This window comes from Podarcis erhardii (genome assembly GCF_964252035.2).
Source record: "Podarcis erhardii genome assembly, chromosome: 11".
In the NCBI taxonomy this organism is placed as follows: Eukaryota; Metazoa; Chordata; class Lepidosauria; order Squamata; family Lacertidae; genus Podarcis; species Podarcis erhardii.
The window spans coordinates 55,843,266-55,858,021 of record NC_138501.1 but is presented as its reverse complement, the minus strand read 5'-3'; the positions used below and the strand labels follow the sequence as shown (position 1 = coordinate 55,858,021).

The following is a 14,756-nucleotide window of genomic DNA, read 5'->3' as shown; positions in this document are numbered from 1 at the left end:
ACAGGTCATATGACACACACTGAGCTCATATCCTGTGCTCAATAAGGATGGACTGCCCCTTTGTTTCCATGGCAGCAGTCACACACATCCTGTCTGGCTTTGCAGCCACTAGCAGCTGTCTGAGCTGTTAGAGCCTTTGCTTGCTGCAGCATTGCTGCTTTAGAATAACAGGAATATCGTTCATCTACGTCCGACTATGATGTGATGCTCGAGTCACTGGCAGACCTGGTTACATTAAAAGACTTGGGATAGAGTTAGGCTGGTTACTTACCCAGACCTCAGGGTGACTTCTTTTTGCTGAGTTGCCCTTCTGGTGGCCTAATGTCCAAAGGGGCTCCAAATAAACAACAAAATGAACCGGACTCCTTGGCAGGTTTGGAATAAACATTCACAAACTTTTTATTGGTAATAGACAGATAGATAAATTAAGGATCATTACAACTTTATAATATGCAGAGAATAACATGTACTGAAAAAGCAGAGAGAGGAGCTGAGGGGAGGGTGGGTATTTCTTTTGGGGGGGAGGGGGAAAATGGGGGGGGAGAGAAGGGAGGATGATGTATTTTTAATAAATTGTAATGTTGAAATTCCTAATTAAAAAACCCACACAAAAAACCCACACACAAAAGTTCATCAAAAGTATTTCCAGCAACTGTGGAGGCCAGGGAGAATAAGCTCAAATGTCTTCCCAATACTGGTGAAGCCGTCCCCATCGCCTGCAGCGGCCTGGACAGAGACTCTGGGGCAGCTGGTTCCCTTCCCTGGTCCAGCACCAGCAGCCAATCACCGGCCCAGAGGATTCCAGTCCAAATTTTTTATCTTAAAAAACATAAGTACTCCCGCTCACGGTGGCCACATTGGAGTTTCCAATTCATGCAGTGCCAAGCACTCAGGGCCCCCACATTTGGTCAGAGAGACAGTTAACGGACAATCTGCCAGTCAAAGTTCGCCCTCTCTCCCGGGGGGGGGGGGGGTCACAAGAATAATTACTCTCATATTATCCTTAATTAACTGCATGGTCCCCTGTATGCTATGGCAGTCTGTGCCGGAAAGTGTGTTATGCAATGGTGAGCTTATGGCAAATTCAATATATTCTTGAAAAAGCTTCTTTTAAAAAGCATTTTTACAGCATTTTTTATATGTGTCTAGATTCCACCACTCACACAGGGTCAACAGAACTGTTGCCCATCCAAAGATCACAAGGCCTTTTTTGCCTAAATCAATCCCTCAGGTGGAAAAAACAAAGAAGTACAAAATATTCTGCAATAAAAATAATTTTTTTTTTCCAACAATCTGAGGAGCCTTTGCTGTAAGGCTGCAGGGATCTCTACCCATTTACCTGGGTATAAACTCACAGAACTTTAAAGAACTTCTGAGTCGATGTGTATAGGATTGCACTATAAAGGCCTAAAATTTTGAACAAGACTCCAGTGCAGTTTATAGAACATGTGACTCGTAATCTCAGGGTCATGGGTTTGCACTGCAGGAGGTTGGACTGGGTGACCCTCAGGGTCCCTTCTGACTCGACAATTCAATGGTAAGCAAAGTATACATGAATATATTTAAAAAATGCTTTTAATGAAAGGGCCTGTGCTGTGCTGTTTTTATTGAAATTATTTGTATGGTAAAATATTTTAATTTGTATGCAGTGGAAGACAGGAGTGCCTGGCATGCTCTGGTCCATGGGGTCATGAAGAGTCAGACATGAATAAATGACTAAACAACAACAACACCACACAGTTTTAATTCTATCAGTGTTTAATTGCTTTTAAATTGTAGATTTCCCAAACAAGCATATGATCCTCAGATGAAGGGTGTCATAGAAATTTGATAAATTTACTTTAATAAATATAATATTGCCTTGACCTGCTTGGCTGAAAAATTTTGCGCAGCTTTTGGATTCAGCAAAACCCAATGGAGGCCGCAGGGAAACTGGGAAGCCACACCTGCACACACCTGGTCCATTGTCCCAGGCCAGGTGAGCAAGAGGTCTCCTTTCTACTGACATTTCACCCCTGATGCTGCCATAAATAATGTTCATCTTGATATGCCACAATTCTTCCTAATAATGATAATTCATCCTACTCCATATTTCTGGATTCCTTTTTATTCCATTCCAGATTTTTTCATAATTATCTTTATAAATATTAATTGAAATTACTTCTAATGGAGATAAAGACCAAAGGGGGGGGGGCTCTTTTTAAGTTTGTCTAGATCACGAGCACCAATTGGTGGAACAGCGTGATAGATGGGTTGGAATTAGGTGGAATGAAGGAAGATTTGGGTTTAAACTGCTGTAACGGCTGATCATTAGATCCAATTGAAACAACACACAAACCTAATAGGCTGTATAATAACAACTGCAGAGTCGTTTACTAGAAACTACTTCTGATAAAGTCAAAACCAACACTAGGGACATAACATATTAAAATGTAGCTTATTTGGTGAGTTCTTTTTGCTGAGTTGCTTATGTGGGCCATTTCCTTTCTTGCAGGATGGCTTTCTTTCTTAAAAAGAAAAAGAAAAATTCATCCAGAGAAGGAGAAGGGGCAGCGGGATGACCAGCAGCCTAGTGTTGCCCAGCCCCCTGCTGGCCAAATCCTGCCAGTGCTGGTGAGGCCAGAGATGCAAACAGTGGCCCAAAATAACAAAGTAGAGCCGGTAGTACTGCCAGGGTTGGTACAGCAGCAAGCAAGACTCAAGACAGAGTCATTTACTATAAACTACTTTTGATAAGGTCAAAACCAACACTAGGGACATAACATATTAAAATGTAGCTTATTTGGTGAGTTCTTTTTGCTGAGTTGATCTTCTGATGTCCTTTCTTGCAGGATGGCTTTTTTTCCTGAAGGAAAAAAAACAAAATCTACCCATCATACGAGGATGAGGCCCCTGCAGGCAGTATGCTGCCTTGGTGAGGCCAGAGATGCGAAGAGTGGCCCGAAATAAGAAGGCAGAGCCAGTAGTCTTCCCAGAGTTTGGAAAAAAGAACAAAATTTATCCAGTGGAGCAGGATGAAGAGGAGGCCCCTGCTGGCAATATCCTGCCAGTGCTGGTGAGGCCAGAGATGCGAACAGTGGCCCGAAATGACAAAGTAGAGCCGGTAATATTGCCAGGGTCGGTACAGCAGCAGGCAAGACGCGAGGCTGTATAATAACAATTGCAGAGTCATTTACTATAAACCACTTTTGATAAGGTCAAAACCAACACTAGGGACATAACATATTAAAATGTAGCTTATTTGGTGAGTTCTTTTTGCTGAGTTGATCTTCTGATGTCCTTTCTTGCAGGATGGCTTTTTTTCCTGAAGGAAAAAAAAACAAAATCTACCCATCATACGAGGATGAGGCCCCTGCAGGCAGTATGCTGCCTTGGTGAGGCCAGAGATGCGAAGAGTGGCCCGAAATAAGAAGGCAGCGCCAGTAGTCTTCCCAGAGTTTGGAAAAAAGAACAAAATTTATCCAGTGGAGCAGGATGAAGAGGAGGCCCCTGCTGGCAATATCCTGCCAGTGCTGGTGAGGCCAGAGATGCGAACAGTGGCCCGAAATGACAAAGTAGAGCCGGTAATATTGCCAGGGTCGGTACAGCAGCAGGCAAGACACGAGGCTGTATAATAATAATTGCAGAGTCATTTACTATAAACCACTTTTGATAAGGTCAAAACCAACACTAGGGACATAACATATTAAAATGTAGCTTATTTGGTGAGTTCTTTTTGCTGAGTTGATCTTCTGATGTCCTTTCTTGCAGGATGGCTTTTTTTCCTGAAGGAAAAAAAACAAAATCTACCCATCATACGAGGATGAGGCCCCTGCAGTGGCCCGAAATAACAAAGTAGAACCCGTAGTCCTGCCAGGGTTGGTGCAGCAACAGGCCAGACTCAAGGCTGTATAATAACAATTGCAGAGTCATTTACTAGAAACTACTTCTGATAAGGTCAAAACCAACACTATGTATTAAATGTATCTTATTTGGTGAGTTCTTTTTGCTGAGCTGCTCTTCTGATGTCCATTCTTGCAGGATGGCTTTTTTTCTGAAGAAAAAGAAAATAAATAAAATCTACCCATCATACGAGGATGAGGCCCCTGCAGGCAGTATGCTGCCAGCATTGGGGAGGCCAGAAATGCGAACAGTGGCCCAAAATAAGAAGGCAGAGCCAGTAGTCTTCCCAGAGTTTGGAAAAAAGAACAAAATTTATCCAGTGGAGCAGGATGAAGAGGAGCCCCCTGCTGGCAATATCCTGCCAGTGCTGGTGAGGCCAGAGATGCGAACAATGCCAAAATAATAAGGCAGAGCCGGGAGTCTTCCCAGAGTTTGGAAAAAAGAACAAAATTGATCCAATGGAGTAGGAGGGGCAGCAGTGGGATGAGCCAGAGGCCCAGCAGTCTAGTTACCAACCCAGTGTTAACCAGGCCCCCGCTGGCCAAATAATTTCCCAACTCCTGCCGGTGCTTGTGAGGCCACAGATGCATGCAGAGGTCCAGAGGAACAAGGTCCAGCCAATTGTTCTCCCAGATTTAAAAATACAGCACCTAATATACACAACACCAGCAATACAGATAACGGCAACACTTACAACTGCAAACCCAAACCTGGAATTACACAAAACAATTTAGGTCTAGTTCAGTGTTTAAACCTTTGGGGTGTTAGGATTTAAAAAAGGGAAATCAACCTGGCTTCTTGCTGATGTAACAGTTTGACAAAGTCCTTCCTCATCCCAGGTTTCTTCTGGCTGACCCATAAAACTATAAAGCAAGTCTGTGTCAGCAGGATTGTGCTTCACAAAGTGATCCACCATGGGAGCCTCCATCACTTTGTTTCTAATACGGGAGCGATGCTCCCCAACACGGGCGCTGACAGAGCGTACAGTGGAACCAATATGAAACAAGTTAGAGGGACATCGTATTAGAGACACTCCATCTCTGGTTTGGCAAGTGCTCAGATTGTGAAGGGTGAATCTAAAGCCCGAGTTGGCACCATAAATTTCTTTTGCCTGTAATGTGAGAGTGCAAGACAAATATGTGCCTCATCTATAATGACCCACCACCAAGGAACTGGTGGGTGTGGGAACCGATATCAGATCAGTATGAACTAAAAAATCTTTGACAGAGAAAGTTTTTTTTTTAATTCCAATGAGAGGAAAATCAGCACAGCCTTGAATGTTCCACAGTGAATGTCAGTGTTTCCTGAGGATCCTGATAATCCTATTGGAATGAGTAGAAAATTCTCAGGAGCCTGTAATTCGTTCCTGGACTGAGTACGATGAATGGGGAGAAATAGTGAAGGGTGTTCCTCAGCCAGAGGCCTGCTTCTTGCCTGAGAAATGACACGCTCCGGGTACCCCCTAGCTGACAGGGAATTAGAAAGTGTTTCAGCCACAGTGCAAAAATCACTATTCAGTGAGGAATTCCTCTTGATCCTCAAAAATTGCCCATATGGTAAATTGTCCTTAAGATGCTTAGGATGAAAAGAAGAGTAGTGAAGTAAGGAGTTACAGTCAGTGGGTTTATGAAAGGGTTTAACACCTAAGTACCCGTCATGTTTCACCACTTCCACATCTAAAAATGTACAAAGGTTGGTGCCATGTTGTCCTGAAAAGGAGAGGGAGGGTTTTATGGAGTTAATTCAGGGGACAAACTGTAAAAAGTCATGTTCGTTGCTGATCAAAAAAACCAACAGATCATCTATATACCTGCAATAATGCAGCAGAGACTCAGAATATGGATTGTTATTCAATATGTGCGTTTTTCCAAATGAAATCATAAAGATGTTCGCCACAAAAGGGGCTATAGGAGAGCCCATGACTACACCTTGAGATTGAAAATAAAAGTGATTAAAAAAAAGTATTTCCCCAAAAAACCTGTATCTAATAAATCTAGAAAAAACTCTAAAGGGCGGATGCGGATCCTGCCTGGATTCCCACAATTGTTGAATAAGATGGCATCTTTCTTCCAGAGGAATATTAGTATACAGTGAAGCCACCCCCAAAGAAGCAAAAATAGTGGCTTCAGGTATTTGCAGTTGTTCAACCTGTTGGGTGTCTTTAGCATATTTTGGTAAGAACGAGTCTAAGTATTTAGCAACGGGCTCCAAGATAGACCCTGAGCCCGAAACTCTGGGTCTGCCCGGGGGGGAGCGCCAATAATCTTATGTATTTTAAGCAGACAATAGAAAACCGGGATGTGGGGATAAGGTGGAATGAGGAATGGAAATGTGTTTGTTTAGGAAGTCCATTGTGTCTGCATGTTGGAGTGCTGTTTGGAGAAGTGTGGCTCTTGAGCCTGTAGGGTCTTTTGCGGTTTTCAGGGAAAACAGAGAGTCTGAAAGTTGGCCTTGGCCTCATCTAGATAATCTTGTCTATTCATAATTACAATGGCCCCACCCTTTTCAGCTGGTTTTATAATGATATTAGTATCTTTGGACAAGTCATTTAAACAGTTACATTGAGACTCAGTTAAATCCTTTCCACTGACATCATTTCACCATGTTGTCATAGTGCTGTGACCTCATGTCTCCAGGGGCTTGGGGGCCCTTAGAAACGCTGGTACACAGCGACCTTCCGAGAGTGTGTGTGTGTTTTCTCCCCCCCCCCCAAAGTCAGTGTGATATATTTAGTTTTAATTTGGCATTTTCATAGAGGTTTCATAGAGAGCGTTCTTACATACTGTATTTGTGCCTGGTTCTCCAGTTGTACAGCTAGGAAGAGGAAGGTGCTCCAGAAGGTCATAACCACAGCCCAAAGGATTATTGGTCATCCCCTCCCATCTTTGGAAGAACTGTACGGTTCCCGTTGTCTTAGGAAAGCAAACAATATCCTGCAGGATGTATCTCACCCGGGATACAGTCTGTTTGTACTACTGCCTTCTGGCAGGAGATACAGAAACATCAAGTCAAGGACAAACAGACTGAAAAATAGTTTCTACCCAAGAGCTGTGGCCTTCTTCAATGCTGTAACTCGATAGTGTGACCTGGGAGTTTGATGGGTGTGGGTGTGGGTGTGGCTGGAATGTGGTTTGTTTGGTTGTTGTTGTTGTTTTGCTTTTGTTGTTTTTAAGGGATGGCATCCAATTTCGTTGCACTTGTGCAATGTTGCACTTGTGTAATGACAATAAAGAATCTATCTATCTATCTATCTATCTATCTATTTGTGTTCCCTTTTAATAATAATAATAAATTTTTATTTGTATCCCACCCTCCCCAGCTGAGGCCGGGCTCAGAGCGGCTAACATCATAAAAACAACACAATATGCATAAAAACAGACACCAATTAATTAAAATACACTAGCGTTGCTAGTGGCCCCCAAGCCCCTTGAGAAATGAGGTCACATTATTTATGGCAATATCAGGGGTGAAATGATGTCAGTAGAAAGGAGACCTCTTGCTCACCTGGCCTGGGACAACCGGCCAGGTGTGTGCAGGTGTGGCCTCCCAGTTTCCCTGCGGCCTCCACTGGGTTTTGCTGAATCCAAAGGCTGTGTGAGATTTTTCGGCTGATATTTAACAAAACAATGCCCCCCAGACATGTAAAATACAATTGCTCAGGTTAAGAGTCTAACCCTCGGATACCTGACATTTCCCTGCTGTGAGCTGCATCAAATGCTAATACCTTTAGGTTGCGGATCAGCTTTGGTCCCTACTATGTCTTTGTGAAATGAATTTCTTTCACCCTCAATTTATGAATTAATTACAAGTGCTTATATACCACTTTTTATCTACAACATTCAAAATATAGTTATTTAAAAGAACTGTTTTTCTCCCCCAACCCTCTTTTTAGGTTTGTGTGGTAGAATTCCAAAGTGCCTTCAGAGACAAACAATAGAATTGCTGACAATGAAAGCCTATGGAATCTTGTCCACTCTTCCACCTGGCTTGGGGGGGGGGGGCTGACAGGCCTAGGAAGGACTGCTGCTGCTGCTACCGCTGCCACCCAGGACTGCCTGCCGGGAGCCTGAGGGCCCTCCCCTGCCTCTCTCCACCTGGCTGGGGGTGGGGGGCTGACAGGCTTCACAAGGACTGCGGCTGCTACTTGGCAGAGAGGGCTCTTCTTTTAAATAGTTTTTAAATTATATTTTATCTGTGGCGTTTTAAATTGTGCTTTTTTGGTATGTTCTTTTGTTTGTGTGTTTCTTTCTCTGTTGGGGGTGGGCGGGTGTTGGGTTGTGGATAGGTATAGTTTTGTATAGTTCTGTTCTTAAGGGGAGAGGGTCAGGGCTGCCTGAGTGTGGGCCCCAGCCAAGAGAATGGCTGGGGCATGTTCCACGGTGTGTGTGTGTGTGTTGTGTGTCCTGGGACATCTGATCTCAGTGATCACAGGCAGCAGGAGTTACGCTAAGTCCAGACCATGTCATTACTGAGGAGGCAGGTTTAGTCGTTGTTTGAAGACTATCCCTGCCTCCAGGTCTGGTCTTGACCAGAAGGATACTGGAATCAGCAAGGGAGACCCACATGACTTTAAGGTTTCTGGTTTCTGTGCAATGTCAGGAAGACCTTGTTTGGGTCCAGCTTGTTCATGAAGGAATCGGCCTCCTCAGAGAGCTGCTTGGTGTTGACAGTGGATGGGCTTGTACATGTTGAACCTTTGCTGGAAAAGGAAAAGGGAAAGGGAAAGTGAGGAGCAGCAAAGGGCACTCTCTGCAGGACAGGCGTGTTGGAAAAAGATCAGAAAAGGGCAACCAAAATTATAAAGGGGGTGGAGCGAATCCCCTATGAAGGAAGGTGGCTGAGGTTAGGACTTTTTGGTCAGGAGAAAAGGTAAGAAAGAGGTAGCACGATAGAAGTTCACGAAGTTGGGCATGGCACAGAGGAAGTGGAGGGAGTCTCTTGTTGGGAGATGCAGGGCAGGTAAAAGAAAGGTAAACCAGGGAACTCAGAGGATCCCAAACAGGCATGGCTCTGGAATGCAAAGGTCGCCCTGACGCAGAGGACTTTAGGCTCCTAGCCCTGTCTGTCAAATCGTCCATCTGATAACTATCAAAAATGGCAATAAAAATAATGCTGCACATAGCAGAGAAGGAAGGTGGGGGTGTCTCCAGGCCTGGCTCCTGGCTTATTATCTGCCGGCTGTGGGACCGGAGGCCTCAGACAGGAATCCCACTAGATGGGCTCAGGGACAGAAGGGGGTCTGCTTGGGATAGAGCAGATCTCTAATTCAATCCCTGGATGACCTGCTAAATTAATTATTATTATTAATATTACTACTACCCTTTGCGAGGCTTTCTTGGCACAGAGCTGCAGAAGAGATATCACACCACAGCATGGTAATATCCTAAGCTCATGTTGCATGGTGTATTTGAGGGAAGAATCGTGCTTCAGTGTCAGAATGTCTGCGTTGGATGCAGAGTTCAATCCCTGGGGGTCTCCAAGTGGGGCTGGGAACAGCTGCTGCCCCCCAAATCCCAGAGTAAGTGTCCAAATGCCTCTCTGGGAAAGTGTAAGTGATGCAGAACAGAGCAAGGGAATGGAAGAACTTCAGCCCTGGGTCAAAAGGATGAGTTCAGAAGCAAGAGTATTTATGTTGCATGCAAATCCCCACTGGTATCTCCAAGGAGGGCTGGGAGAGATCCCCACCATGCCACCTGAAGCCCTGGAGAGCAGCAGCCAGTCAGTGTAGAGGTGGTGTGGTATAGTGGTATAATATTTTATAATAATAATAATAATTTATTATTTATACCCCGTCCATCTGGCTGGGTTTTCTCAGCCACTCTGGGCGGCTTCCAACGGAATATTAAAATACAATAACCTATTAAACATTAAAAGCTTCCCTAAACAGGGCTGCCTTCTGATGTCTTCTAAAAGTGTGGTAGTTGTTTTTCTCTTTGACATCTGATGGGAGGGCATTCCACAGGGCGGGCACCACCACCGAGAAGGTCCTCCGCCTGGTTCCCTGTAACTTGGCTTCTCAGAGCAAGGGAACCGCCAGAAGGCCCTCAGCGCTGGACCTCAGTGTCCGGGCAGAACAATGGTGGTGGAGACGCTCCTTCAGGTATACTGGACCGAGGCCGTTTAGGGCTTTCAAGGTCAGCACCAACACTTTGAATTGTGCTTGGAAACGTACTGGGAGCCAATGTAGGTCTTTCAAGACCGGTGTTATATGGTCTTGGCGGCCGCTCCTAGTCCCCAGTCTAGCTACCGCGTTCTGGATTAGTTGTAGTTTCCGGGTCACCTTCAAAGGTAGCCCCACGTAGAGCGCATGGCAGTAGTCCAAGCGGGAGATAACCAGAGCATGCACCACTTTGGTGAGACAGTCTGCGGGAAGGAAGGGTCTCATCCTGCGTACCAGAAGGAGCTGGTAGACAGCCGCCCTGGACACAGAATTGCCCTGCACCTCCATGGACAGCTGTAAGTCCAAAATGGCTCCCAGGCTGTGCACCTGGTCCTTCAGGGGCACAGTTAGCCCATTCAGGACCAGGGAGTCCTCCACACCTACAGTGTTTCTCAAAATTGAGTCCAGACAACAGCTGGGGACCCAAGTTTGAGACACACTTGATTAGAATGTCGGTCTAGGGCCTGGGATGCTGGGGTTCAAATTCCCATTTGGCCATGAAGCTCACTGGGTGACCTTGGTCCAATCACTCACTCACAGCCCAACCTCCTTCGCAGGGCTTTTGTGAAGGCAGAATGGGGAGGAGCGACAGACCCTAGAAAAAGGGACGGGCCGTTTGTCGTTCTCTCACCTTTGCCTGGGGGCTGATGCCATAGCTGGTGAAGGCATACTGCCAAGGTGGCAGTCCCAGGTGGGTGATCAGGAGCAGGTAGTAAGCGGTGACGGTTTTGGTGAGGAACTGCCAGTAGAGAGCTCAGTCTAGAAGCCAGATCTCAGAACACGGGGTGAGACCTAGAAGTGAGGAGACTATTAGGCCACAGGATGAGAAGAATGGTCCACCCCACCTTTCAAGGGGGCCTAGGGATGACGAACTGGGCCTCGGTGCTTTCTACAAAGGATAAAGGCATTTCCAAGGGAAATTGATCCTCTGAGGCCCTTCTTCAGGTGCCTCCTCCACAAGAGGTCCGGAGGGTAGCCACACGAGAACAGGCCTTTTCTGCAGTGGCTCCCTGTTTGTGAAAGGCCCTCTCCAGGAAGGCTCACCTGGCACTTTCGCTACCTATCTTTAGGCGCCAGGTGAAAACGTTCCTCTTCAACCAAGCCTTTGGCTGATTGATCTCTGATGTCTTTCTAAATGTGCTGGGTGAGGGGGATGTTTGCTTTTCTTCTCGTTTTTATTATGCATATATATATAGATACAGTGGTACCTCGGGTTAAGTACTTTATTCTTTCCGGAGGTCCGTTCTTAACCTGAAGCACCACTTTAGCTAATGGGGCCTCCTGCTGCCACCGCACCGCCGGAGCACGATTTCTGTTCTCATTCTGAAGCAAAGTTCTTAACCTGAAGCATTATTTCTGGATTAGCGGCGTCTGTAACCTGAAGCGTATGTAACCTGAAGCGTATGTAACCCGAGGTACCACTGTATAGTAATTTTATGTGGTGAACCGCCCTGAGATCTGTGGATGAAGGGCGGTATACAAGTTTTAATAATAATATTAACAACAACAACAACAACAAAGCATAGCTTGCTTCAAGAAAACTTCATCACAGGCCATCATAGATGACAGCCTTTGTCAACCTGGTTGCCTCTAGATGTTCTGGACTACAAAGCCCATCACTCTCAGCCAGCACAACTGTATGGTGCTAGGAACAGTAGTCCAAAACATCTCCCACAAAGACAAAAGCTAACGGGTTTGCAGATGGGGTCGATTAGTGGAGACAGCTCTTGGACTGCTGGTATCACACAGCATACCTGGCTGTGTTCTTGTATACAAGGCAGACCTTCCCATTCCCTCTGCATGGGTCCAGTTCAAACACCAAGCTCCGTGAGTCCAAGTGAGGTTTCTCCGGCTGACCCCCGTTACCTTTGGGGAGAAAGAAAAGGCTGAGCGAGGCAGGCAGGCATTCTTGTCGGGTGCAGGGCAAGGAAAACTCAAGCCAGGTAGAGCTTGAGAAGCTAGGCATCAGTGGGGCTTGTGTATAAGGTACACTTGGTGGGGTAGCAGGTAGGGCAGAGAGGAGGACCAAGGTCGCCCATGGACAAAGGGGTGAGGTGGGGCAGTACCTCCTTCATTGTCGGTGTCCTCCAAGTCAGCCAGCATGGGGGGATTGGGCAAGGCATAGACGGGCGACGCTATGACTCGGTTTAGCTAGGAGACGCTGTTGATGGTCACAGAGCCAAGGGGCATCGGGTTGTCTGGAAGAAAGGCAGCCATTACTAGGTTGCTGGCATGGATGCCACAATTCTGTAGGAGCACAGAAGGCTCACAGAACATGGTGCCCTCTGGGGAAGAATCTCAGCTTGCTTGCTTGCTTTTTGCAAAAAGCAAGCGCCTATCTGTCACAGCAGCAAAGATGGGATTGGCAGCACGAGTACTGCTGCTGAAATAGGAATCTTTCTGCTGCTGAACAGCTCCCGTTTCATTGCCCCACTTCCCAAATTAAAGACAGAACAGAACTTAAGCAATGGAAATGGGTGTGTGGATGCAATTGTTGATCGGAGAATAATGTATTTATTTCGTGTGTGTTTCATAGCATTTATATACTGTTTGACTGTGAGAAAAACTCTCAGAGCGGATATCGATAAAATTATTTTTAAAAAGTTAAAAACAGCTATTTAAAAACATTCAAAAGTTATTTATTTATTTGTATACTGCCCATCATCTGAAGATCATAGCATGGTTCACAGCACAAAAACACAAGGTACAAACACAAAATACCCAGTAAAAACAGGAACAAAAACACAACAAACTAATGACATCCTCTCCATTCATTAAAACCGGTAAGCTAAAAACCGGATTAAAATACATGCCATCCTTTTTTGTGACTGGATAGGCTTGCCTGAACCATAATGTTTTTAGCAGGCTCTGAAAAGAGTACAGTGAAGGCACCTGCCTGTTGTCAAGAAGCAGGGAGTTCTAAAGTGTGGGCACTGCTGCACTAAGATAGTGATTTATTACATATACAGAATGAGTATTATGGGGTGTTTGTAACGGTGTCGGTTCCGCAGATCAAAGTGGCTGAGTGGGGAAGGCAACCTTGAGACTAAACTGGTCCCAAGTGTGGAAGGTTTATTCTTACCGGCAAACTTCACACTCCAAGTCATATGGAAGCCATCCGTCATCAGGTAGAAATGCTTTAAATCCTCGGGCAAGAGGCAGGCATTCTTCTGCAAGGAGAGGCGGGGGCAGGAGAAAAAGAGAATCAAGCAGCAGCCACTTAATAGTTTTATAATTCCATGTGCAATTAGCTTATGCTCCTCCCTCCCATTTCTTTGACAATCATGAAGTTCACAAGTCTTATTCCAAACCATGTTTCAGTGGCTAGAAGAGGGAACAATCACAACACAGAACCAAAGACCAGGGAGAGGACCAGAGAGGAGGCCAAGCATAATTTTTGCTGCCTTGTTCCTAGACTCTTCACAAGGCATTTAGAGCAAGTTCCCTTCTGTCATTTGGGGCTGGAACATCCTATAGTATGTAATTCACTACATATCAATGTGGGGTGGCTGCTTTGGCATAGCCCCAGCTTTTCTCTGGATGTGAAGGACCCAGCCAGCACCCAAGGAGTGAGTGGCAACAATTCTATGGAATCATCTGCCTGAAAAAAAGAACTGCTTGTAGATGAAACATGAAGGAAATTAGTCATAGAAAATTCATCTACCTTCAAGAGGCATATGTTTCTTGACATGACACTAACTTCTACTTCTAAAGGCCAATATTGAGAACATGTTTCCACACAAATGGGAATCCTTCCTGGGTCTGACAAAAAAGTAATAATTCATGAGAGCAGAGAACCCAAGTTGGACTCACTGTCAGCTGGGTTAAGCTGATAAAATTATCCATGAAAGTATTTCTTTCTTTTTTCAGTAAAAACAGAATATAAAAGCAGGCCAACAAAACTCTGTCTCACCTTCTCTGATACCTCTGAGTAAGGAAGGGTCAATAGGGAGTTGGCTAGGCAGGCAAATGAAACTCAAAAGCCCGGATGTAATTTGTCAGGAAGTCAGTGCGTGTAATGAAATTATTCACTGTTTGATCTACTCCCAGGGTAGGGCCAGAAGGAACACAATGCCACGACCTTTGGGCAGCTGGTGCAGGAAGAGTTACGTGCACCCAGAATATGACCATACGGAGTTACTGGAAGCTGCTCATCCAGCTCTTTTAAGCTGGAGATGCAAGATATGCCGCCCCCCCCCCCGAGCCTTGAAGATGTTAGAATCCTAGAACTACAGAGCTGGAAGGAATCCTAAGGGTCATCTAGCCCAGCCCCCTGAAATGCAGGAAAATGAAGGTGGCCCTTTTTATGAGGATCAAACCTGCAACCTTGCTATTATCAGCACCACGCTCTAACCGACCGAGGGAACTAGTGCAGGGTGGCCGCCTTTTGGAGAACTGTGATCCCAGGTTTCCAAGAACCGGCTAACGTTCCCTCTGGGACCCTGGAGGGCTGAGCCTCCATTTCGAGCTCTACACAGAGTGGGACACCTCCTTCTGGTGCTAAGGAGGGAGGGACACATAGGCTCTGGGTCTGTTTATAATAATAATAATTTATTATTTATACCCTGCCCATTTGGCTGAGTTTCCCCAGCCACTCTGGGCGACTCCCAATTAAGTGTTAAAAACAATACATTAAATATTAAAAACTTCCTGAAACAGGGCTGCCTTCAGATGTCTTTTAAAGATAGCTGCTTATTTCCTTCACATATGATGG

The 14,756-nt window shown here is 45.4% G+C and overlaps 1 long non-coding RNA gene and 1 pseudogene across 3 annotated transcripts; one reads left to right on the top strand and one right to left on the bottom strand.

The window, feature by feature from the left end:
- The first annotated feature begins 1,067 nt into the window (after positions 1–1,067).
- On the top strand, positions 1,068–5,846 carry LOC309352870. 2 transcript variants are annotated; one of them, XR_014161425.1, is made up of 3 exons: positions 1,068–3,094; positions 3,414–3,554; positions 4,021–5,846. It is a non-coding gene; the product is annotated as an uncharacterized lncRNA (long non-coding RNA). The 2 variants fall into 2 exon arrangements; XR_014161426.1 differs by having other exon boundaries at positions 3,414–3,807; positions 4,082–5,846.
- Positions 5,847–7,672: 1,826 nt separating this feature from the next.
- LOC309352868 (tubulin polyglutamylase complex subunit 2-like) lies at positions 7,673–14,634 on the bottom strand (annotated as a pseudogene). Its single transcript, XR_014161557.1, has 4 exons — positions 13,125–14,634; positions 11,797–11,908; positions 10,674–10,834; positions 7,673–8,581 (listed from the first exon to the last, which is right to left on the bottom strand). The product of XR_014161557.1 is annotated as a tubulin polyglutamylase complex subunit 2-like (transcript).
- Between the last annotated feature and the right edge of the window lie 122 nt (positions 14,635–14,756).